The sequence below is a fragment of the Mauremys mutica genome, chromosome 1, assembly GCF_020497125.1.
Source record: "Mauremys mutica isolate MM-2020 ecotype Southern chromosome 1, ASM2049712v1, whole genome shotgun sequence".
Classification (NCBI taxonomy): Eukaryota; Metazoa; Chordata; order Testudines; family Geoemydidae; genus Mauremys; species Mauremys mutica.
In genome coordinates, this window is record NC_059072.1 from 203,037,226 (window position 1) to 203,063,040 (window position 25,815).

At 42.8% G+C, this 25,815-nt stretch overlaps 1 protein-coding gene and 1 long non-coding RNA gene across 3 annotated transcripts in view; one reads left to right on the top strand and one right to left on the bottom strand.

Moving 5' to 3' along the window:
- Positions 1-13,591, bottom strand: part of KCNJ6 (potassium inwardly rectifying channel subfamily J member 6) — an 84,446-nt gene extending 70,855 nt beyond the window's left edge. The window contains exon 1 of the mRNA XM_044979960.1: positions 13,269-13,591. The gene's annotated coding sequence lies outside the window, so the exon portion shown is untranslated. The remainder of the gene's footprint in view (positions 1-13,268) is intronic.
- The window catches only part of LOC123344141, a 116,577-nt gene continuing 104,330 nt past the window's right edge, over positions 13,569-25,815 (top strand). For both annotated transcript variants that reach the window (XR_006572463.1, XR_006572464.1), the window contains exon 1: positions 13,569-13,767. This is a non-coding gene — a long non-coding RNA (uncharacterized LOC123344141). The remainder of the gene's footprint in view (positions 13,768-25,815) is intronic.

The following is a 25,815-nucleotide window of genomic DNA, read 5'->3' on the forward strand; positions in this document are numbered from 1 at the left end:
CAGTGCATTTTGCTGGCTAGCTGGGAAGGGAATAAAGGCAGTTGCACCATATCTGTGTGAGACCATAAGTGACAGGTTGTTTAACACTCACTGACACCAAAATTGTCAACCACCTGCCTCAGAACATTACAGCACAAATAACACTGGTTGTCTAGGGTAGCCGCTGTGATTTTTTTCAATTCTGTTGGCTTCTGCCCCTTACAGAAGCTGTTCGGACAGACTAATCTCTCAGAAAGAGAGGGATGAAAGAGAATTTTGAACAAAATCCTGTTTGTAATTGGGGCTGTGTTTGCTCTTTTTTAGGCTAAATAATTAGACCATCAGTCACCCCATCTCCTTTCCTCTCCCAAAAAACATTTAATCACAAAGACCAGCTCCGAGCTCCCAACCTCCCTTTTCCATTCCCAGCAATTTACAGGTTGCATAGAAAACATAAATGAAAATGATGCTTGAAATGAGGGTCACAGGGTTTTAAGCACCTCATCATTTCGGCTGGGTTACTATTTTGTTTTGAACTGTGGTATTTTGGTGTCCTGATGCCAGGAAGTGCAGAAATGCTCAACATTAAAAAATATGACTTAGCTCTTACATAGCATGTTTCATTATCCAAGAGCTTTTCAGACATTAACTAATTATTCACCCTACTGTCCCTGTGAGGTAGGTAGATAAGTTACCGTGATGATTATTATCCCCACTTTATAGATAGGGAAGTGGAGGCAGAAAGTGAGGGCCTATTCCAACACAATGCTGTGCACCATAGACGCCGACTCTGTGGGTGCTCCAGTCCTGGAGCATCCATGGGGAAGAAAATAGTGGGTGCTCAGCACCCACTGGCAGCCTTGCCGATCAGCTCCACCCCCAGCACCTCCCACCTGCCAGTGGGCCCTGCCTATCAGCTCCCCCTCCTCCCTGCCAGCGCCTCCTGCCTGCCATGATCAGCTGTTCAGCGGCATGCAGGAGGCACTGTGGGGAGGGGGAAGAGCAGGGGCAAGAAGAGGTGGGGCAGGGGTGATGGAACGGCCGGAAGAGGCAGAGCTGGGGTAGGGGCTTGGGGGAAGGGATGGAGTGGGGGCAGAGCCTGGGGCTGAGCGGGGGTCAAGCAACCCCTGGGGAAATCCCAAAGTCGGTGCCTCTTCTGTGCACTCTTAATTCCTGGCATCAAGCAACATTCTGGCTTACGCTCTAAGGGTATGTGTACCCAATAAAGAAAAACCCATGGCTGGCCTGTGCTGACTGACTATGCTCTGGGACCTCGCAGGATCCTAGAGCCCAGGCTCCAGATGAACCCTGAAAGTCTACACAGAAATGGACTACACAGTCTACACAGCATCAGCCCAGCAGAGGGAGGGCATGTCTACACAGCAAAGAAAAACCCATGGCTGGCCTGTGCCAGCCAATGCGGACTCACGGGGCTGGCACAGGCCAGCGGTGGGTGTAGACATGCCCTCTGCAGGCCTTGCATCAGGACTTTAGAGTTTGTTTAGACTACAGTTTGTGGCCTTGTCTACATAAGACAGTTGCACTCTAAAGGTATGAGTTTTTTAAACTGATTAAGTTAAACTAGTCCAAAAGGCTATATAGACAAGCCGTTTAATCCAGGCTTTTTTTTTTTTAAGTTTAAAAAGGATTAGAAATCAATTTAAACTAAACCACTGTTACTGAAATAAGAGTCTCCACAAAAGAGCTTGTACTTGACTGTCTAAACTGGTTTAAAAACAGTTTTAAAATAGTACAAATTGCTCATGCAGAGACTGAAAACGCTGGTGGAGACACAAACTACTAATCTCTCTGTCCTGGAACAAACACTCTGGTGTGTCTAAACTAGCATTTAATCAACCCTGAGCTCAAATCACTAGACCATGGTTTTCGTCTTTAAAACAAAACATGCACGAAGAGATAACGGAATTTTCCAGAATGGGCAAAAAGACTTGATCGTGATGAGTTTTTATTTCATCCCAGCTGGTATAATTGTAACATTCCGTTCTCACAAATCTGTCAAGTAATCTCATGGCATTTGATTCTGGACTGCTGAATTTAAAGCCTAGTATAAACATAAAATCCTACTATGGTTTTCAATGTTTCTCTCTGTTATGTGGATGTTACCAGAACAGGCGGAACTGATGTCATGCTTTTTAAGTAATTCACATTTTAGATGGCACATGAGCCTTCAGCCAGCATAACCCATACACCTTCATGGAGCTAGCAAAGCTCAGCATGAGCACAAATAATTCAAAGCTTTCACAGGCTTTAGAACTCTTGAGCAAAAAAAGGAGTTCTACTATTTAACATAAATCCCTTGACTTGTATAGGGGAAAGATGTACCTTCAATATGTGTGTGTGCTGTATTTTAGGGATTTGTTCACAGGGATCAGAGAAACAGGTTGCTTTTGTTAGAGACACTAGATGAAGGAGTACACGGAGATAAAAGAGGAATTCTGTGTCTTTTGTAGGCAGGTATATGGAGTGGTACCCATTTAAATGAGTGCCTAATAAAGGAAATGACCTGCTGGTTGGAAAGATTTCCTGTGAAGTAAATGAGAATGTACAGCCCTTTGAAGTGAGTTCCTGATAAAGGAATAGACTTGTTCTGAGAACAGACTTGTGCATCCAAAAATAAATAAATAAAAAATGGAAAATTGAGATGATAAAAATATAGCTCACTATGTGCTTAACAAGTTTTTATTGTTCCTTTATTAAAATGCATTTGAAGCTCATTAGAGAAGACGAGGCCTATGACAGAGGGGTAGCACTTTGCCTGGAGTGTCACAGACATTCAGTTACTGGTTGTGGTCTCTGACTTCCTAGGCCAGCAGGGGTTAGGATAGCTCTGAAGGTAGAAGTGTTCAATGGAAGTGGTGGGCAGAAGTGAGGGTGGATTGATTCTTAGGCCTGGTCTACATTAAGGGTGGGGGTCGAACTAGGGTACGCAAGTTCAGCTACGCGAATAGCGTAGCTGAACTTGAAGTACCCTAGTTCGACTTACTTACCCGGGGTCGAACGTGGCGGGGTCGAACTCCGCGGCTCCAAGGTGGACTCCGCCACCGCCGTTCGTGGTGGTGGAGTTCCGGAGTCGACCGGAGCACGCGGGGATTTTGAACTATCGCGTCTTGATTAGACGCGATAGTTCGAACTCGGAGAAGTCGAACTACCGCGTCGACCCGCGCGGTGAGTATGGACCTGTCCTTAGTGCAATGACAAAAACTTAGAGGACCCTCTTGGGAAAATAAAATACCTTAAGGCCAAATTCTGCCTGCTGGAGTGTGTGTATGTGTGTGTGCACATGCACAGCTCCCACTGAGTTGCACACTGTATGTTATCCAAGTGGGGGGAGGCCAAAACTGAAGAGAGAAAAAGAAGTCGTCCTCTCCAAACAGACCCCAGTCAGCAGAGTTCCTAGTTCTCTTATTGTTCTAAGAGGCAGGCAGGCCTTTTCTCTTTCCCTTAGGCAGCAAATTAGGGAAGGAGCAATTTAGCCAAATTTATAAGGCTCTTATCTCAGAGCCTTGAGTCACATCAGACAAACTTATATTCAGAAAATAAAGTCTCTAAGACCCAAATCAGGTTAATGTCTTGGGGCCTACAACTCATAGCAGTGAACAGTCCCTTCTCTCCCTTTTTTAAGCTTCCTTTTCCTGTTTCTATATCCCAGCCCTAAGGGTGGGCTGCTCCTTGACTATATCCAGGCTGTCTTGGCTAGGAGCTCCAGATTGTCCCTTAATAGAACACATATCTGTGGGCTGTATATAATTTGCACTGAACTAGCATTCTGGCTTACTTTGATATTAGTGTTTTAAACAGATGAATGCCGCTGAATAGCCACAATACCCTGAGGGTTTCTACCGTCCAGTTAAATTTAATTGATTACTACAATTCCTTCATCAATGAAAAAGAACAACTTGTAAATATGGGTCAAATTCTAAGTAAGGATCCCTTGGAAGTTAAAAGGAGTGACCTGGCTAATGTGCCTACATTATCTCTGGGATTAGTCAGATACATTTACAATGGCCAGTTTGGTATTTTTGGTTAATATAAATTATAATATTAGCAATAATCAAATGCTTATTTTCCCCTGGTATGCAGTGTTGTAGCCATGTTGGTTCCAGGATATCAGAGGGACAAGGTGGGTGAGGTAATATGTTCTATTGAACCAACTTCTGTTGGTGAAAGAGACAAGCTTTCAAGCTTACACAGAGCTCTTCTTCAGGTTCTGTATAAGCTGGAAACCTTGTCTCTCTCACCAACAGAAGTCAGCCCAATAAAAGATATTACCTCGCCCTCCCTGTCTCCCTATTTTTTCCCCTCTTCATGTTGGTCCCTTCATAAGGTGTACACAGGCTCTGCAAGGGTGGTGGTGTTTATATAGGCTCCCTTAACTGAGGGAGCGCTTAGCAATTGCTATTCAGGTTTGCAATGCCAGTTCCCCAGCTGCTGCTGGATGTTCATATAGCAGCTGTGGTCACCTTTCTGCCACCTGGGCTTGGCAAGTAGTCTTAAATTCAAGAGGTGCTTACTCAGTGCATTCCAAGTTTTCAGAACTTGATGTAGCAGTCAATGAGACTTACCTCTGCTTCTTCCCAGGCCCTCACCCATGAGTAAGAGGACATCATCCTCTCAAAGTGCAGCCTGGCTTCAGCCCCACTGGAAACAATGGGGCAGCCTCACATTCACATGTAAATGTCAAAAAATACACTGGCCATCTTGCTGAGGACAGCTTGTAGCTCCAGTGCCATTGAGGTGACAGGAGACGGCAGTCATTTTAGATTGGGCAAAAGTTCACATGAGTGAAGCCGTAAGTCAGAAACTGATGAGATCCAACTCCCATCCCCAAGATATCAAAGATTTGTTATAAAAATTGCCAAGAGTTGGCAACCAAAGCTAAGGTTCTAACCCTGGCTCTGCAAGTCTCAGTGGTTTTCTTCATAGGGATGTGGTAGTTTCTTCATAATCACGGGCTAATTTTGATCCCCCTAAAACCTCGAAGAAGAAAAAGAAAATCCTCATGCTTGCAAAGTTTTACAGGCAGAAGAATCTGGAGGTTCTGGGAATGATACTGAGATGGTGGCATCAGGGAATGGAAACAGGTGAGGAAACTATGGAGAGTCAGGGAAGTGTGTGTGTGTGTGTGTGTAGCGAACGGGAGGCAGACTGAGTGGGATGTGTGTTCAGGGGAATGTGGGGGAGCAGGAGGGAGATTCGGGACAAAGGACACTGGGGTACAGATTCTGGAGGGGGATCGCTATAGAGCAGGAGAAGCAGGAGGCAGCAAAAGTAAGTGGTTTTGGAAGGTTGGGAGAAAAGTGGTTTCTTGTGTTAAAACTTCAGTGGGTTTGTGCAGTCAGAGTGATGCTGTGGTGCTACAGATGAATGTCTGTATCTCCTTCCCCCCAGCTTTTTGGGCAAAATTACTCCACTGTTGCACTAGTTCTCTAACTTTTTACTAAGGTGACCCACCACCTGCATTTTGTCTCTTTTTTGCAACCCACCATTACATATATATTGTACGTCTTCTTCTCCTCTGCTGCTGCTTTCTTCTTGCCCTGCTATGGGGGCACTGACCAACTGCAGCACCACCCTCTGCCCCAGCACTGCAACCTTAATCCTGGCCTGTGGAGACGGGAGGCCCCTGGGAGGGGGCAATATTGGAGTGCAATACCCCACATTCTCCCTTCAGCAGAGGCTCCTGTCCCAAGGGCCTGAGCCCACCTCCCTGCTCCAGGCATTGTGACAGGCACATGGGTTCACAGTGCCACTCAGGTTTGGCTCAGCTGTCTCTCTGTTATGATGGACAGGTGGCTGGGCCAAATTTGAGTAAGTGGCTTTGCCCAGGTTCGCAGTGCCCCAAGGATTGAGCCTGGCTGCCCTTCCATGATAACAGAGGGCTGGTTAGGCCAAATCTGAATGAAGCTGCTACCCCATGCGCCATGTTGCAATACTCAGAGTGGGGTGCTGGGCCCAGTCCCTAGGACAGCCCTGCACTCAGCCCGCAGTGGCAGCTCCTGACTTCACTTTCCATGTCTCCCCTCTCACTCCAGGCCTCCTCTCACACGGGCCCCACAACCCATCTAGAACCTTCCTGTGTCCCGCTGTTTGGAAGAGACTGAGCTCTTGGAAGACCCCAATGCTCTTTCTAAGCAAAGGAGGGCAACATACTCTCACAAACACAGAAAGGCTGATCCTAGTCCCTCTGAAGTCAGTGGCCCAAAATAACTCCTGCTGAGATCAGTGGGAGCAGCATCGGGCCTACAAAAGGTGGGTGGCAAGGGAGAAGATTGTTTCTATTTTTAGGTATTTAGGTAGCACTCAGATACTATAGCCTTGTGGGCCATGGAAGTACTTTGCAAGACTGAAATCAAAGAGAAGAGAATTGGGCCCTAATCTATCCAGGACAAAAATCACTAATAAGCTTAATTACAACCTGTTTTCTTCAAAGGTAGCTAGGTTTCCAAGGACATTTAATAATATAGAAAGCCTGAAGGGGCAATAACAAGCCACTGGTGAGCTAATGACAAACGAGCAAAAGTCAAAATTTCAATTTTTGTAATGGCCTACAACTAACATCAAATTGTTTTTTATTTCCTTTAGACTTGGCAGAAACATTCTTCTTTGCATTCAGAGTAAATCTCATAATTTTCAGCCTAAACCAGTTTTTTCCAAGCCAAATGTATGAGGGTGCTAAGATAGGGATTTAAAATGGAAGCTGTTTGCAGTCTTAATTTTGGAAAAGCTAGGGCCTTTCTGTAACTAACCGAATGCAATCTGTTGGGAATATTTAAAGGAATAAATAAACCATTTATTCAGAACCAAACCTGTCCTGAACCATTCAGTTTTATCTTAGGTATTGAATATATACAGTATGGCCCAAGTGGTAATTGTTACTTTTGAGGAATTGTTGCATGAGTACAATGAGTGTCACAGGACTCAGATTAATGTTATGAGCTTGACATTGACCCTCTATACCCAGGAGATGTGATATACATTTTATTAGCAATGTGTCCTGAGTATGAGCTAAATGGAGTCTGTGGAATGGCGGATATGGAATATAAAACAATGTATACATATTTTTGTGTTGGTGGGTGCCAACCCCATCCCAGGTAGTTCATAACATGAATTCTTTCATCAGATCCTTGGTCCTGAAATGGTGACTTGTCTAGCCCAGTGGTTCTCAACCAAGGGTACATGTACCCCTGGGGGTACACAGAAGTCTTCCAGATGGTACATCAACTCATCTAGATATTTGCCTAGTTTTACAACAGGCTACATAAAATGCACTAGCCAAGTCAGTGCCAATTAAAATGACTTGTTTATACTGTTCTATATAACTATACACTGAAACATAAGTACAATATGTATATCCCAATTGGTTTATTTTATAATTATATGGTAAAAATGAGAAAGTGAGCACTTTTTCAGTAATAGTATGCTGTGCCACTTTTGTATTTTTATGTCTGATTTTGTAAGCAAATAGTTTTTAAATGAAGTGAAACTTGGGGGTACGCAAGACAAATCAGACTCCTGAAAGAGGGGTACAGTTGTCTGAAGAGTTTGAAAGCCACTGGTCTAGGCCAGGGGTCAGCACCTTTCAGAAGTGCTGTGCCGAGTCTTCATTTATTCACTCTAATTTAAGGTTTCGCGTGCCAGTAATACATTTTAACGTTTTTAGAAGGTCTCTTTCTATGTCTATAATATATAACTAAATTATTCTTGTACGTAAAGTAAATAAGGTTTTTTAAATGTTTAAGAAGCTTCATTTAAAATTAAATTAAAATGCAGAGCCCTCCCGGACTGGTGGCCAGGACCTGGGCAGTGTGAGTGCCACTGAAAATCAGCTCACGTGCTGCCTTTGGCACATGTGCCATAGGTTGCCTACCCCTGGTCTAGGCCAAACCCAATTCCTTTATTCTGGGGCTGTTACTTCCCTCTCTGCGTTCCCCTCCACATTATGGAAGGACAGTACAAACAGGCAGCTACCTCAGGGACTGATTTTCTGCTGCTTTATGAAGCAGGCAACAGGGAGTGCTGACTGCCAAAAGCTGGGACTGGACAACAGGGGATTGATCACTCGATAGTTGCCTTGTTCTGTCCATTCCCTCTGAAGCATGTGGCATGGCCACTGTTGGAGGACAGAATACTGGGCTAGATGGACCATTGGTCTGACCCAGTACGGCCACTCTTGTGTTCTTATATTCACAGTGGAATGTCATCCTCTCTGTGATGTGCCTGACTGTCCCCAGCCTGGGGAGAGTTCCATAGCTACTATTGCATTCAAGTTATTCTACCCCTAACACCCACTATTTGATTCAAAGAAAAAAAAGGAGTAAGTTGGTTCATCTTCTGAGGGAGACTCTCTCCCATCAACAAAGCATCATTAAGGTAAAGCAGAAGAAACACTGCTCTTTTTAGCCACTGATCACAATCTGTGATCTGTTGGAGAATCTTTGGGAGGGATGGCAAGTGGGACTTACCTGCTTACCTACACAATATTGGCAGTGGGACAGGGAGAAAAATGTAATAATAATACAAAGTGACATGTCACTCTCCTGACACCTCAGCAAATGTCTACAGTAGAAAAAAGCAGTGGCATAGAAAATGGGTTGTTATGTAATAGGAACTCTTGATTCCCTCACACTTCCCTTCCTCATGCAGTTGGACAGCCCCTCAGGATAATTTTACTGGCACATACAGCATATTAAGAGGTTTCTAGAAAAACTTCTTTGTAGGAGACAGTGTGGCCCAGTAAACGAGGGATGCAAGGGAACCTGGGTTTGAAGCCTACTGCTGTGTGATCTTGGCTAAGTCACTTAAACCTTTCAGTGACTCAGTTTCATCATCTGTACAATGGAGAGAATGATACTTACCTTTATAAAGAGCATTCATATCTTCCGATAGATGTGCTGGTTTCTGTGGGATGTTAACGACACAGGTACTAGTACCAAAGGTGCTAATAATGATTGTCTTTGTTAATCTTTAGCTTGATCTCTGGTCTGTACAGAAAGCTGATGTCAGTTGCTATGGGAATTTTCTATACCTAGTGATGAAACACCTAACACATGCAACCTGCTCACAGGTTGTGTCTTCGCAAGGAAGGAGATGGATTTTTTTCTACAAGCATGATAATTACTGAACCTTGGCCACATTCATATATTTACTCTCATTGTCTGCTGCTCACAGGCCCCTCTCCAACCTCAGCTAACAACATCTGACAAACCATCAATAACAGCTGACTGTGATAAATGTCTCTTCGCTGCAACGGACTTTAGCATTACATAGCTGACCTGAGTTTAGGGAACCAGACCTTAATAGCCTTCACATGCAAATTAGGTACAAGTCCTTACTGGAGTAGTGCTGTGGTTAAATGGACAATCTCTTTTCATGTGTGAGCAATTTTAACAAATTGCCCTGTTTCTTTGCTTTTGCCTTCCCTCTCTTTTCTCTCTTGCAATTTCCTTATTTGTTTCTACATCTGGCATTAGTGTATCATGTTAAGAGTCATGTTTCCCTGTCAAAATGTTAAGGAACACGGTTCTTCCCTGACTCCACCCTTCCCTTCCCTTCCCCTCAGTACTGATTAACCACACTGGATTATTGGATCCTGCCGAGAAAAGCCCCAGTTCAATATACAATATGTCCGTCTGTGGCTGGCAGGGGTGTATTGGAACAGATGTGTGTTGTCTCCAGGATGATGGAGGTGCAAAGCTAAACTGAGCAGTTCTGATTTCTGCATGGTTCACACAATGACTCTCCTAATTGGCAGAATGAGCCCCTTAACCATATTGTAATAATGTAGTAGGAGTGTTTGTGATGAGTCTCTCATTCAGCTGAAATGGAGGTGCTACCACAAGCCCTCCCTTACAGTGCCAGGCAAATGTATGTTTTTAGAGTAGTGGTTCTCAACCAGGGATACACGGAGGTCTTCCAGGGGGTACATCCACTCATCTAGATATTTGCCTAGTTTTACAACAGGCTACGTAAAAAGCACTAGCAATGTCTGTACAAACTATAATTTTATACAGACAATGACTTGTTTATACTGCTGTATATACTATACACTGAAAAGTAAGTACAATATTTATATTCCAATTGATTTATTTTATAATTATATGGTAAAAAGGAGAAAGTAAGCAATTTTTCGGTAATCGTGTGCTGTGACACTTTTGTATTTTTATATCTGATTTTGTAAGCAAGTAGTTTTTAAGTGAGGTGAAACTTGGGGTATGCAATTCAAATCAGCCTCCTGAAAGCGGTACAGTAGTCTGGAAAGGTTGAGAGCTATTGTTTTAGAGGAGGAGCAAGACTTGCCTTGAAGTGGATGGGCTTCAAACTCCCTTTTCGCCTCCTTCCTGAAAAACCAAGGGGAAAATATATTCTAGCTCAACCACAGGATATGGGCTTGATGCAGGAATTGCAGGGTGAAATTATATGTCCTGTGTTATATAGCATGTCAGACTAGATTACCATAATGGACCTTTCTGCTCTTAAAATACATGAAACTCCTGCTACTCATCCTCCTGCTCATGAAGCTGTCATTGTTTTCACCCATTCTGTTCTCTTCCTATTTACAAAACTGTTTGGCTCCGGTCAAGTCATTTAACCAGTGCCTGTCTCCTGAGCGGTAACACGAGGTGCTTTCAATATGTAAAGTGTGTAGTCCAGTGGATAAGGCAGGCAATGTAGGGTCTATTCCTAGCCGTGTCAGTGATTTGCTCTGTGACTAGACAAGTCACTTAGGGTATGTCTACACAGCAATTAAACACCCACAATACGACACAGGTCAGCTGACTTGGGCTTTCAAGGCTCAGGCTGTGGGGCTGTAAAATTGATGTGTAGACATTCAGGCTCAGCTGGAGCCTGAGCTCTGGGATGCTGAGAGGAGGAGCTCAGGCTCCAGTTCAAGTGTGAACATCTACATGGCAATTTTTAGCCCCGCAAGCCAGTCAGCTGACCCAGGCCATGCTGGGCCATGCTGTGGGTCTTTTATTCCAGTGTAGATGTATTCTGAGGACTCAGTTATGCCTGGTGCTTACACAGCATGAGAGACGGTCCAACATCTCATTCCCCTTTGCAGATCCCATGTGAGAAGGCCAAGCATAATTGCAGTCTCTGCTCTCAGAGGAATACAGGGACCAATCCCTCTTTCTTCACTTGGGCGTGCAAGTGTACCAAAAGGCAGGGGAGAAATTGGATCGTGGCCCCAGTCTCTCTTTGCACTACTATGAGTGATGAGACCAAGGCAGAGAGGGACTAGAATGCACCCTGATGGAATGATGCAACAGGCACTTTCTCTCTGCATATGTGAGGCATAGTTGCTCCCTGTGCTTTACCCAAGGGAATAGGGTCTTTGTGCTGAGCCCATATAAGGTGGTGCCTAAATGGCCCAATTAAATCCTTAATATCGCCTAGCCTCAGTTTCCCCATCTGCATAAGTGAGGATAGCGATACCCACTATCTTTTGTAAAGCACCTTTAACCTATGGATCGCTATATAACAGCCAAGTATTATCATTTAGTACTAGTTGATGAATCACTCCACTAGGTGGAGAGGCTTATTCTGACTTTCTATGGGTAATTTGTTCCAGTGCAGCTAAACCCTATGAATATGTTTTCAGAGCTCAAAACAACAGGTTCTGTGGAATGGCTATTCGAGTCTCCTGAAGTGTCAGCTTGGAATGAGTGACAGACATGAAGGCTTTGTAGTAGCAAGGCAGTGACATCCCTAGTTTTCCTTCCCATGTAATACTGCCAGCCAACCTCATTAAATTTCCTGGATTTCAGAAATAGCTGAACTGCACTGTTATGTGTTGCCATTTCTCTGTTTTCAGTGATTCATAAGCCTCTTGTTGGTTGAAGGTGAACTGAAGAGAATACATGTGTTGAATGTGGGTCGGGAGGCCTTCATATTAACTGTGAGATTCCACCAAATGTGCAACACTAGAGATGGATTCTGTACTTGGCACTAAGTTCCACCATGATGCCATTGTTTTCCTACCGATTCAAGGGCTTCAAATGGGGAAAAAACTGAGATTGAAACAGGCACTTGGACGCTAATGTGATGGGGGCCATATGGGTAGGTAGGCAGGAAAAAAACAGCCCCAGGCTCTATCAAAATAAAAGATATATGTGGCATAAACTACAGGATGGTGGTATAAAGATTTTATTGCCACCTGTTTTGGAAGATGTGTATAACACAGGTGTCTCTCTAACTTTAGTGAATGGTATAATCACATTAATCCACGTGTTCTGCCTCATCTATCAGATTATCTAGTGGTTGCAGCAGGGTATTTAGAGGGAGAGCACCTGAGTTCTCTTTCTGAGAGAGGTAGTCTAACTCTCATCATCTGGTTGACTGAAACTCTCTCCAGAGGTTGGGGAACTAGCCTGGGGCTTGGGAATCCAGGTGCAGTTCGCATAGACTTCCTGTGCGAATTTGGGCAAGTCACTTAGGGTATAGATATACCCTGCAATGTCATTACAGCACATGCAGACACACTCAAACTAGCTTTAATTTAGCTAGATCAAAGTTAGCTTGAGTAACAGTAGCAGTGAAAGTGCAGCAGCATTGGTGGTGTCATGGGCTAATTCTGCCTGCCTGGGAACCAGGGTACACACTCTAGCAGCTAGCTTGTGCCACCTGCCCCTGCTGCTATGGCTTCACTACTGTTAGTATCCAAGCTAGCGAGGTTGAAGCTGGCTCAAGTAGGTCTACCTGTGTTACAATCACACCTTCCAATTGTAGTGTAGACATACCCTCTTCTCTCTGTGCCTAAGTTCTGCATTTCTCAGATGTACTTCCCTACCTCACAGGAGTGAAAATAAATACATTGAAGACTATGAATGCTCTGATCCTATGATAATGAAGGCTACATAAGTACCTTAGATAGACTCTACCAATGAGTTGATGTACAACCCTTAATAGTCACTCAAGAGAGGTCACTTACTTTATCTGTGCCTTAGTTTACCTATCTGTATATAGGGCATGTTGTTTACCTTACAGGGATGTTCTAAGACTTGGTGTTTGTGAAGCACTTTGAAATCCCTTGTAGGGAGGTTGAAGTATTATATTTGCTGTAAATAACATTTACAGAAATACTTGTCTGGTGCAACATGAGAGGAGGTAAAGAATGGCCCAATATCCAGATTTTAGCTGCAACAATTCACTTAGTGCTTGTGTGATTTTTTTTTTGTATCAGCTGTGATTGATTAAATAAAAAAACTGCACAATCCTGTAGACAATGAGGCAGATTCTCTGTGGAGTCTGGCTCCTGCTGAGCTTACCTGGATATGGCTTTTGGAAAACTGGCTCCCTGATTCTCTGCTCCAGCACAAGTTAAAACAGCCTGTAGTACCCAGCAAAAGTTGGAGTAGTGGTGGCTGCAGGAAAGGAGGCGTAGAAGCTGGCTTTGGCAGTTGTTTGTCTACAGGGAAATCCCACACACTTTGGATATATTCAGCAGGGAATTTAGAGGAGGTCTCTGTGTTCCATTTGTGCCATGTGAATCAGCAGAGAATGTGCTGTCTGTATGCAAGGAATATAGACAAAGAAGAAAAATGACCATCCTAATGGAAGCAGCCTGAGTTTCTCCACCTCCTCCAGAGAGTCAGTTCTGACTCAGAACAAAGTACATAAAGGCAGGGATGGTGCGTGAAGCCTCATTAACTTAATCTGTGGCTCACCCTACAAATGGCTTGTCCACCATTTTGGATTCTTCGCCAAACAAACATAGTTCTTGTATAAAGAGCACCTGCAAGTAGGTCTGCTTCAAGCAAAAGAAAGGTAATGGGAAGAAATAAAATGCAAGAGGGATGTAAAATGCTGGGAGCATATCCTTTCTGTCCAGCCCACCTGCTCTCAAATTAAGACGTAAGGAGAGAAAAAGGGAGAAAGGAAATTAAAGATTTATTCCCTGGAATTCACCAGGGCAAGGAGTGTTTGAGACTTCCTTGTCACAGGCCCTTTGGCTGTAATGCAATTATATTTAATCATCCCCCTTATAATCACATTTTCACCTGCTTATGTGTCTTTCTCAGGGTGTGTGGGGTTTTTGTAATTACCTTTGTGTTTGAGTGTGAGGGACTCAGCATCATTTGGATTTGTTACTGTTTTGATCGCTCATGAGGGCTGGTTTAGTTTTTGAAGCTGGGCCTGAACCAGATAGCTGAGATCTAGATTTCAGCCCTGTCTGCAATGTTCACTGATTTATGGATTCTTGGTCTCAGTGTAGCCAGGCGTAACATTCAGATCCAGATCTGGATCCAGGTTCCAGCTCAAAGTGTTCTCAAAATCAGATGCAAAGTTTTGTGTTCAGTGCTATTTGTAACTTATTTTTGTTCCTGTTGCATAGCTTTCACTACCTTATAGTACTCTAGTCACCTCTTTATGCTCCTTCTTCAAATACTGATGCAAAAGCAAAGCAAAACTCATATGAATAAGTGTATCTACTTGGTAGTATAAATATATATATAACTCTTTAAGAGGAATAAATAACAGGAAATGAGATACTTCCCCAAAAAACTCCAGCACCAAACAAACAAAAAACTACCCTGCCCTGTCTGTACTTTCACGCACCTCTGGTCCTTCATTGTGTCCTGGCTTCTCTGTGGCCCCAATCCTGCCACATTGCTATGCAGGGGGTTTGCCCAGATGAAACTCATTGCAGGATTGGGGCCTAAATCTGTGTCTAAGGGCCTGATCCTGTAAATCTTTAGGCCCAGATCCTCAAAGATATTAGGCACCTGACTCTTAGTGATTTAAATGGTAGTTAGGTGCCTAAATACCTTTAAGGATCTGGGCCTTACTCACTTGAGTAGTGCCATTGACTGACTTAAATGAGTAAAAGCTACTAATATGTATAAGAATTTGCAGGATTAGGTCATTGGATGATAAATTTCTTGTGGCAGGGACCATCTCTGCACTCATGAACTGTACAGTACTGAGTTCATTAAAGGCTTAAATAATAATACAAAAGTAAGAAGGTTTGATCCACTGTTCTTAATGTACATATTTTATTTTCATAATGCAAATATTTTATGATGAAGACTGGCCGGTGTCCTTGCAGAACTCGTCTCTTCTTCTCCCCATCTCCTCCCCTCTGGCTCAAAGCAGCTTGCCTCTTCCTAGCCTCACAGTGTCGAAAGGCAGCTAACACCTCCAGGCTGCTGCTGACCACCAACATAACCTACATGCCTCTTGTCCCCCAGCTACAGTGCGGGCAGGAAGGGGTTAAGCCCTAAGGATGCATTGTGCACCAGGGCCCAGGGAACCTGACTGCAGGGGCTTCAGCAAATCTCGCCAGAGAGGTAGCTCAGCAGAGGAGGGTGCCTCACTGCTGGCGGGTGGGTGGCAAGCAGGGATCTGGCCAGCAGCAAGGACCCACCAGTACTGATTGGGGATGGGGGAGAGACAGAAAATATGGGACAATTTGCCCCTTTTTAAGAAAAAGTGGGGACACCTGCAGGAGGGCTTAAATACAGGACTGTCCCTTTAAAAACAGGACATCTGGTCACCCTACTCAGACTTCTTCCTAGGTCATAACATCCAGGCTATGAGAAACTGCAGTTTCTCTTTGCATAACAGCTCTGAGATACAGCCTTTCTTGTCCAGCCACACAGCTAGAACTCTCACCCAGGCTTTCATCATCGCATGTCTCAGATACTGCAACATCCATCTCTCTGGCCTTGACAAATGCAGTCTTGCCTCACGTATAGCCATTCAGAATGTGTTGCAAACATCATTTTCCCAGCCTGTCATTTTGCCCATGTCGCCTCTCTCTTTGCATCCCTCCCTCTTCTCTATCACATCAAATATAAGCAGCTTGTACTTACTTTCAACGCCCCTCATGGGCTATCCCCACTCACCCCATCCTCTCTCTTTCACTATTGAGATGTTGATTCCCAACTATGAATGGCCCATAGTACCGGCCTCTATTGCTCATTTGTTAATTTGCTAACAAGCACTTTTGTGTTTTCTCCCATGCTCCCCTCACGCTTGTGGGAGCTCTCCATAAACATTCACAAAACTATCCCATTAAAATCCCTTCAAGTCTATCCTGAAAACTCTCCTTTGCCGTGATGTCTACCAAACACTTGATGATGGTTAGGCAGCTGTTGTGCTGATACCACTGTCTATCATGCTGACCAACATCCTTGTACTCCCCCATCAAACTGTCTCGCTCCATCTGTTGTCTCTTGACTTATACGTAGATTGTAAGTTCTGTGAGGCAGGGCCGTCTTTTCATTCTGTTCGTATAGTGCGTAGCACAGTGTGATCTTGGTCCGTGACTAGGGCATTTGGAGGGAAGAGTGAAGTGCTCTGAATGTGAAAAGTTTCTGTTGTAATACGTTAAAGGCTTCCCAGAGAAAGAAATGTAAGTAGGGTTTTCTAGAGAGGGGGATAATGATATGCTAGTTGCAATGGACTAAAGCAGCAAAGAAATCTCAAACAGGTTGCAGCTAGGGTTTTTAATTAGGTTTTTCGTTTCCAGTAGCATCTCTATCTATAACGAAAGAGAAGTATTATTTATTTCTAAATTACATTGGGATGGCTGCTGTCCTCTAAATATTAAATCTAATGCTGGTGTTTTGTTTTTCTAATCCCTTGTTATTTTTGGGTGCATTTTTACAACCTTCTGGTTTTTAGAGCTTTTGTAACATGCATGTTTGTGACTGAATAGGATGAGAAAGTGATACTACCTTAATATCCTATAGTTTTCTGTTTTCTATTGAATCATGAGTGCCAAGTCTGCATGAGTACTATTTTCACATATCAGAAAGCCTGAGGGACTTTCATTTATTAGTGCAAGCTTCCTGAATATTCTGGTATTTCTGCTGTTAAAGGGTTAATGTGTGCTCCCCCTCTCTGCTGAGCAACCCAGCTACCAATGATAACCAGCTTTGCACATGGATAGATCTGTAAAACTTGGAAATCTCTGTGTTATACATGCCATTAATCACCGACCGAGACAGGAGAACAGCTTGCAGGAGAATATGAGCAATACAAAAATGGAAAAGTCAACCAAGTCACAACTGAAATACTGTTCTGGTTTTGTCAAATGCATTTTGCTACAAAGTTTTGGTTTAAATCATATCTGCTAATAATCAGACACTAATTGTTATGAACACTATCATTATAAAGAAAAATGAGTGACAGAGGAAAGCTAACGAGCTCAGGAGTTTGGTTTGAACAAATAGCTAGAGTGAGATTCTCTGCTGCGCCTTTAACAGAGGTGTGCCGAACTCACAGCCCAGAAAGATGGAGGGGACTATGGTGATTTTAAGCCATCTTTGTGCCCCCCTAACCCTGGCCTGTACCAAGACCTTCAGTGGGGGCCTGTCTAAGGGTATGTCTACAATGGAGGTGGAGGTATGATTTCCAGCACAGACAGACATGCCTGTGCTAGCTCTGATCCAGTGTGCTAAATATAGACATGGAGCCATGGAGGTACAAGCAGTGAGAGGGGCTAGCCACTCCGAGTATGACCCCGTCCAAGGCCCTAGGTATGTCCTCGGGTGGCTAGCTGCTTGTATCCCCATAGACACACTTCTACTTTTGGTGCACTAGATCTCTCACAGCAAGTGCAGGTGTGTCTAACCAAGCCAGAAATTACACATCCAGCTCCAGTGTAGATACCCTAAGTTATGTCATCCCCTTTTGTTGCCCTTTGGGTTTTGGCACTGTTTGGAATTTCTGAAGCAATATGGCCTCCCTGCTGACATGAGGGGAACCTGGGGCAGGAGAGTCATGTGTCAGGGCTTGTAAAAGAGTCTTGGGGAAGTAGCCTGATGGCTGTAGTCTGCAGTGTATGTTCTGGGGGAATCCTCCTCTGCCCAGAACTGGGGCTTTTAAGGACCTCTTTATGCCACTCTGCCCTCTTGTGCAGCATAAAGAGGCTGGATAAGGTGTGGGAATCTCACTCCTAAAGGTTAAGGACAGTTTCTTGATTCTGTAAAATTTGGAAACAAAATGGGGGTGGGGGGAGGGAATAGTTAGCTGAAAATCTTAGCACCTTTGAAATCCCATTTGGCGTTGGTTCAAGAATGTGGCAGAAGTTGGATGAACAGATGGTGGTGGTGGTGTACTTTCTCTCTATGCATTACTTTGTTCCTAGGGTAAACAAAAGGAATAATGCCATCTGGTAAATAAGGCCCCAATCCTGCCATCAGCTCTGCGCTGGGGGTTCTTTGCATCTGCGTGGAGACCTGTTGACTTCCTCAGGGCTCTCTGCAGGGACCTGCCTGCTCGGATCCCACTGCAATACTGGAGTTGTCTCTAATACTGGATACTCTATCTCTTAGTCTCTGGTGACGAAAAGATCAGAGTTGTTATCTTTTTCTACATATAGAATCAAGCACTTATGTCTCACGGTATCACTTCAGCCTTATTGAGAGCATCAGCCTTTACACCTGCAAGTGTAACTTTACATCATTTGTTTTTGTTTTGGAGTCAGGCCTTTCAGTTCAATGTTCTTGGACACATTTGATGCCTGTACATCTTCTGTGCTACAAACAATGTATAATTAGCAAACAAAGATTTGGTAGCACTTTGTGGATCTAAAACCACATTCACTGTAGACCACAAACTTTGATCTGATGTTTTCAAAATAGTGATAAGACTGTAGTATTAGAATCAAATTTTAATTTAAGTAGCTACAGAAATTGCTCATGGATTAAATACAAGTTTCAGTGTTAAACTAGCATCCATAACTTATGCTCAGCTTCTCCTCACTTTTTATTTGTTCTACTGCCCGAATTGGAGGGAAGGACTCAGGAGAAGGATACATTTACAGTTCCTCTAGTCTGAGGAAAATTTAGAGCCTCCTCCATGAACACTGAAATTTGGTCTGAATCTAATTACTGCATTCAACTCCCAGAAGTATTCTGCCTGAGAATTGTATGACATTTCTTTTTTAAAACCAAGATTCACTTTATTCTCCTGTTACACATTTGAAAGTTAAAATAACAGCATGTTTTTTGAGTGGGAGTGGGTAGGGTGACCAGACAGCAAGTGTGAAAAATTGGGATGGGGGTGGGGGGTAATAGGAGCCTATATAAGAAAAAGATCCCAAAATTGGGACTGTCCCTATAAAATTGGGACATCTGGTCACCCTAGGAGTGGGTGAGGAGAGGGAGTGTTTCCTGTCCACAGAGAATATTTTAAATTGACTCTTCATTTTCCAGTCTATGCCTCTAAGACCAGTGGTTCCCAAACTTGTTCCACTGCTTGTGCAGGGAAAGCCCCTGGCGGGCCGGGCCAGTTTGTTTACCTGCCGCGTCCGCAGGTTCGGCCGATCGTGGGTCCCAGTGGCCGTGGTTCGCTGCTCCAGGCCAATTGGAGTTGCTGGAAGCAACAGCCAGTACGTCCCTCGGCCCGCGCCACTTCCAGCAGCTCCCATTGGCCTGGAGCAGTGAACCGTGGCCACTGGGAGCTGCAATTGGCCGAACCTGCGGATGCAGCAGGTAAACAAACTGGCTCAGCCCGCCAGGGGCTTTCCCTGCACAAGTGGTGGAACAAGATTGGGAACCACTGCTCTAAGAGCTCTGATATGAATGGTTTTATTAGCTATATTTGATTATTGTACTTTCCTTAGTTTATTTATGTGTGAAATGCTCTGGCTAAGTGTGTCTTTGTCCCCCTCCGTTGACTGGATCATGTAAAAGAAGTAAAGTCTGCTACTGTGTCCAGAAGTTGGCCCAGGGTGTAGAGACCTGTGCATTAGAGCTAGAGGTCTGGGGTTTAGGCCCTACTGAAGACCCAGTCATGAGGTCATTATGTTTGTAATCCTATAAAGCTTCCATGACTCACAACATGAAAAGTTTTACCTGTGGTTTTTAGTGCTGCTTTTCCAGCTTCAGATCAAACTCTTCAGAGCCACATGCAGGATCTCGACTTATGCTTTCTCCACTCTCTGGCTAGTAAGGAGAACCTGAAGTCAAAGCTGAGACAGAGCAAGTCTCAAGGAATTGCAAATCATGCAGTGGACGTGGTGCTCCCCTCGTTCAAAGCAATGGGCTTAGGGTAACCAGATGTCCTGATTTTATAGGGACAGTCCTGATATTTGGGGTTTTTTCTTATATTGGTGCCTATTACCCCCCACACTCTGTCCTGATTTTTCATACTTGGTATCTGGTCACCCTAAATGGGCTAGGCATGCAGCAGTGAAGTAATTTTTTTTCTTAATAAAACAGTAAGTCAGTCAGAGGGAGAGGAGAGAACATTGGTGATCTCCTGGTTTGGCCATGAGATGGACTGGTGAAACAAGCAATTCTTGCACTTCCTTTAAAAATAATTGGATAAGCTGTAGAAAACAAAGTAATCAATTGATTTTTGTCTCATTTTCAAGTTGTGAGCTGTTAATAATTTCCTGGGATATATTTTTGTTGTTGGAAACTACTTGATATTTTTTTGTTTAAATTTCTCCTCCGTTGATGGATTGATCCTAGAGTCAGCTACTGTCTGAAATACACTGTATTTGAAATTTGAACTGTTAGCTGGTTGTGACTGGTTGCATAAAGTACGTGGTATTGTTCCTGTTCTGTGATTAGATGAATGAAGATGCTTTGACACTGTAAGGCCTCAGTTTGTGGAGAGATGCAGGATGAAGGGATTTTTGGAAAATATTAAACCCTTTTCTTTTCAGACCCACACAAGCCGTGGCCAAGGCATAGTTCCTAGAAAAATTAAGCTACTGCAAGACTTTAAGGCTACTACAGAGTTAAAAAGGAATGTTGTTTCCTTGCATTCACTCTCAGTAATTTTATTTGCATCTGTGGTCCTAGCTGTGAAAGATGCAGTTAGCTCCTCTGACAAGAAATTTGGGAATAATGTCCCACTTCTGGGTCAAACTGTGTATAAGACCACATAAAATATGCCATTTCTGGCATAAATATTCAAGAGTGTAAGCTTCATCTGAGCTTTCTCTGAGTAAAACTAGACTGGTTACATTTTTGCACCAATGGCAGGAGCAAAGCTGATGCAGGTTCATTGTTAAATTCAAAACACACTTGCAACATTTTTGCGCTAATCTTTGAGCTCTAATATAAGCTAAGTTTTTTTTTGAAAATGCAACCAACAAATGCTGTGTTGAACTGAACCTTTGTACTTCTCCTCCTATTTAATTCTTGCCATTCACAATACTGGAAGCTAAATGTTTTTGTCACTTCTGGTAGTTTATGGCATACAATGGAAGTGTCCATGGCAAATGCTGGTAGGGTGACTTTTTATTAAAATGAAAATATTCCATTTGCTTTGACACAATTTACTACTTTATATTCTGCCAAGTGATACTTTTAAGAAGAAAACTCTGACATCTATTGATACCAGTAGTTAATGACTAGTTTAAACTATTAAGTGGAGCAACAAACCAGTAATTAACAGGAGGTAACCAATGATTAACAGGGAATTACATAATTCAATTTAAAGTGAATTATTTGGATTATTCTGTGATCAGCTCCAGTCAATGGCTTTATTGCATTTTCATTCTTTCTGATATGAATGTAAAGCATGAAGAGTAGCTTATGTTAAAGATATTTTTCCATCGGTTATTTAGAAGTTCTTCAGAACTGAATAAAGGATGCAGTATGCAAGCTTTAAAAAGGATATTAGTGCCTCAGTATACACACTGTCCCCTACCTATGGAAGCTACAGATTGGGTGGATGTACTGTAGGTAAAATCTAACTGAGAATGATTGTCAGGTTTAATTCACTTCTTTCCAGCAAGTTAAAGAAATATGGGCTGGATGAATGGATTATAAAATGGATAGAAAGCTGCCTAGATCATCAGGCTCAGCGAGTAGTGATCAATGGCTCCATGTCTAGTTGACAGCCAGTATGAAGCAGAGTGCCCCAAGGGTCATTCCTGGGGCTGGTTTTGTTCAATATCTTCATTAACATCTGGAGGATGGTGTGGATTGCACCATCAGCAAGTTTGCAGATGACACTAAACTGGGAGGAGTGGTAGATATGCTGGAGAGTAGGGATAGGATACAGAGGGACCTAGACAAATTAGAGGATTGTGCCAAAAGAAATCTGATGAGGTTCAACAAGGACAAGTGCAGAGTCCTGCACTTAGGACGGAAGAATCCCATGCACTGCTACAGACTAGGGACCGAGCGGCTAGGCAGCAGTTCTGCAGAAAAGGACCTGGGGTTACAGTGGACGAAAAGCTGGATATGAGTCAACAGTGTGCTCTTGTTGCTAAGAAGGCTAACGGCATTTTTGGCTGTATAAGTAGGAGCATTGCCAGCAGATCGAGGGATGTGATCATTCCTCTCTATTCGGCACTGGTGAGGCCTCATCTGGAGTACTGTGTCCAGTTTTGGGCCCCACACTACAAGAAGGATGTGGAAAAATTGGAGAGAGTCCAGCGGAGGGCAACAAAAATGATTAGGGGGCTGGAGCACAGGATTTATGAGGAGAGGCTGAGGGAACTGGGATTATTTAGTCTGCAGAAGGGAAGAATGAGGGGGGATTTGATAGCTGCTTTCAACTACCTGAAGGGGAGTTCCAAAAAGGATGGAGCTTGGCTGTTCTCAGTGATGGCAGATGACAGAACAAGAAGCAATGATATCAAGTTGCAGTGGAGGTCTAGATTGGATATTAGGAAAAACTTTTTCACTAGGAGGGTGGTGAAGCACTGGAATGGGTTACTAGGGAGGTGGTGGAATCTCCTTCCTTAGAGATTTTTAAGGTCAGGCTTGACAAAGCCCTGGCTGGGATGATTTAGTTGGGGATTGGTCCTGCTTTGAACAGGGGGTTGGACTAGATGACCTCCTGAGGTCTCTTCCAACCCTAATCTTCTATGATTCTTCTATGAATTGCTGAATTTAATCACAGCATTTTCATAACGGAGTTGTCCTTAAAATTTTAAAATACAAGGATGTAGAAAGAGCTAAGTTTTAAAAAAACAACCCCCCCCCCCACAACACAGCCACTGATTATGCCAGTTTTGGAAAAGGTCAAAAATGCAACTTTTTGCCATTGATGATTTAACAGATCATGAGACCAAGTCTGTCTAAACTGTCAAAAAATAAATACAGTATTGCTGAGGTCAAGCATTCAAAAATTTGGAATCAACCCCCCCAAAACCATGAGTCTGACTTAAAAATAATGAGATTTATTAAAAAAAACAAAACTTTGGGGATATTTTTTCTTTACCGTCCAGCTTTTGAGCCTTTAGGGTGCAACTCACTGCACATTTTCATCACTAGTTCACAACCATGAGGGCTAGAAACTTTTTCTTTTTTTAATGAAGGCTGAGAGTCTCATGCAATCTCTTGATTCCAGAAGCTGGGATTTGAATAAAAACACCAATACTGAGAGACTTGGATAAAATGGTGAGAGTTGACAACTTTGGAAATAAAACTTTTTGGGAGCACTTTGTCCACTGCCCTCTAGGTTTCATATTTGGTTGGGTTACTGAATCCTGAATCTTGTAATGTCCTAGGACCTTGTCTAGACTTGCTTTTCATTCATTTTGTAACATGTTAATTATGACAATTGTAAAAGCTAATAAAGGCACTTCCTGAGTATTTATTCCTGGTCATGGTTCATACTGGATTGAGGTGAAAGGATAATATTAGGTATCTAATCACCAGCAAAATGTGTACTTAAATGTGTACTTTAGCATGATCCTAGGAAAAAAAGATTTCAACAGCACTTAAAAATCACTAATCTACAGCAGTGAGATCAAACACTTGTAATCACATCTTTGATTTTGCTACCAAATCATATTAAATCCTCCCAGAAAACCTGCTTTGTATATTTTATCTCGCACTGGGACTTGGCAGGCAAGTGGTAATTCACTTTGGACTGCTATCAACGTACACACTAAAACAAGCCAGTTGCTATCAAAACTGTAAATTAACAAACTTAATCGAGCTAGAAAAACACAGATTCCATGGAAACCAAAAGCACCTGAATCAATGCAGATCTAGGGTCATATTCATATTTCTTCCTTTTGAATAGACCATTCGAAGCAATCTGCTGGGGAATTAGGGATATACCTGCAGTCAGTGGGGACCTGTAATGAGATACAGTTGGCAAGCTGTAAAAAAGCCTGAGCCCAGGAGATGGAATCTTTAAAACAAATGTTTTCACTAGCATTGAAAAATGGTTAAGTCTTTCCCTGTCTCATCTCTGTCCTTCTCTAAACCTAAAAAGATTTCCTGATCATTACTCTAGCATTAACAGTCTTAGAGCTTCTCATCTGATGCCTGCTAACACGCAAGGGATAGCAGCTGCTGAATTGCGAACTAAATTTGCTATTACTGACTGTAGGGCTCAACCCTTCAAGCAGTCAATGTGCATGGAACTTCCATGGACTTCACTGGGAGTCATGCACCCCAAGGCTTGTAAAACCAGGCTCTAAATCAGTACAAGCAATGCACTGTAGCAGCACTGGACACAGCGATTCTGAAACTAACTAGGAGGCAAATCTGCACCCAGAAGGCTCTTCCATCTCCTAAATATTTCATAACAGAATGAGGTAGAATTGTGCATTAATTTCTGGTATGAAATCTCAGGAAAACTTGCCAGCTTTTCAGCACATTTACAAATCTGTAACTCAGACCACCTTTGTCAAAAATTTACAAGTAGAGGTGGCCAGAGAATGGTTATTCCATTTTGTGACAGCTTTTGAAGTTGGGAAATTTTGTTTTTGTTCCACATTGGAGCAAAACAAAACCTTTCAAAAGGTTTTTGTGAAACAGAATTTTAGCAAAATATCTGGTTTTGGATTGCAAAGGTTAGGTTTTTGACTTGGTCTCTCTGGTCTGAGAGAGAGAGAGTCCTCTCTGGACCTCAGAAATTTTCCCGTTGAAAACTTAGTCGGTACATCTCTGCGAAACATTTCAGTTTTGACTAAACGGAATATTTTGAGGGAGCATAGGTTCAGTTCTGGTAGAACTTATGCTCTCAAAAATTTCTGCAGAAACCATGCAAAATGTGTGGACTTTGCTGATTTGGCTTTATCTGAACTTGGAACATGAAACCTAAGAAACCTGAAGAAAAAGTTTGCACACATTGAATTGAAACCACTTAGTTTCACACAAGTGTGCTATGTAGGTCTAAAATTATGTTAAAACTTTGGGAGTGCTGGTGTCTTCAATGAGATCATTTTGTGCTTGGCAATGGCAAAGTACAAAAGGTTTTCCCTACTTTAAAGTTCCTATTTCTTATTTGAGTTTATATTTAATCAAACTGTTGCTAATCTCAAGACATTTGGCCTTTTAATTCTTGTGGAATATTTTTGATAAATAAATGGTTTACAAAAGATGGGGTGGTATTTAGGATAGCTTATTTGGTCCAAGAATGTGGAACAAAAACAAAATTTCCCAACTTCAAAAGCTGTCACAAAATGGAATAACCATTACATCAATAGTATGCTTACAATTTGGGAACAAGTGACTGAGGGAAATTGCCTCTAGAGACATGCAATCTAATCCGTAACTGAATACACTTTCTGATTACCTTGGATATAAGCATATTGTAATAAAAGTGTTATGGGGGAGTGGCTTTTCATCAACCATTCAGGATTACTTAATATTATTGGTCCAATAACGACACAAGTGTCCTCTGATTCACTTAGAGGATTTTGACTCCAATAATCTTCTCTCCCTACAGGCAGGCATCCCCTCTGATCTGTCACATGGATCTTAGGAAAGCTTCAATACTTTGTAGAATCCTGGAAGTTTACTGGCTGATAAGTAGCTAATGATTCTAATTAACATTGTATTGTTTCACTAGCCATAGTGTATAGAATCATAAACATGGTATAAAATGGGAAGTTTATGCTCATGTATTATTGGCAAAATGTAAGTTAGCCTCTTA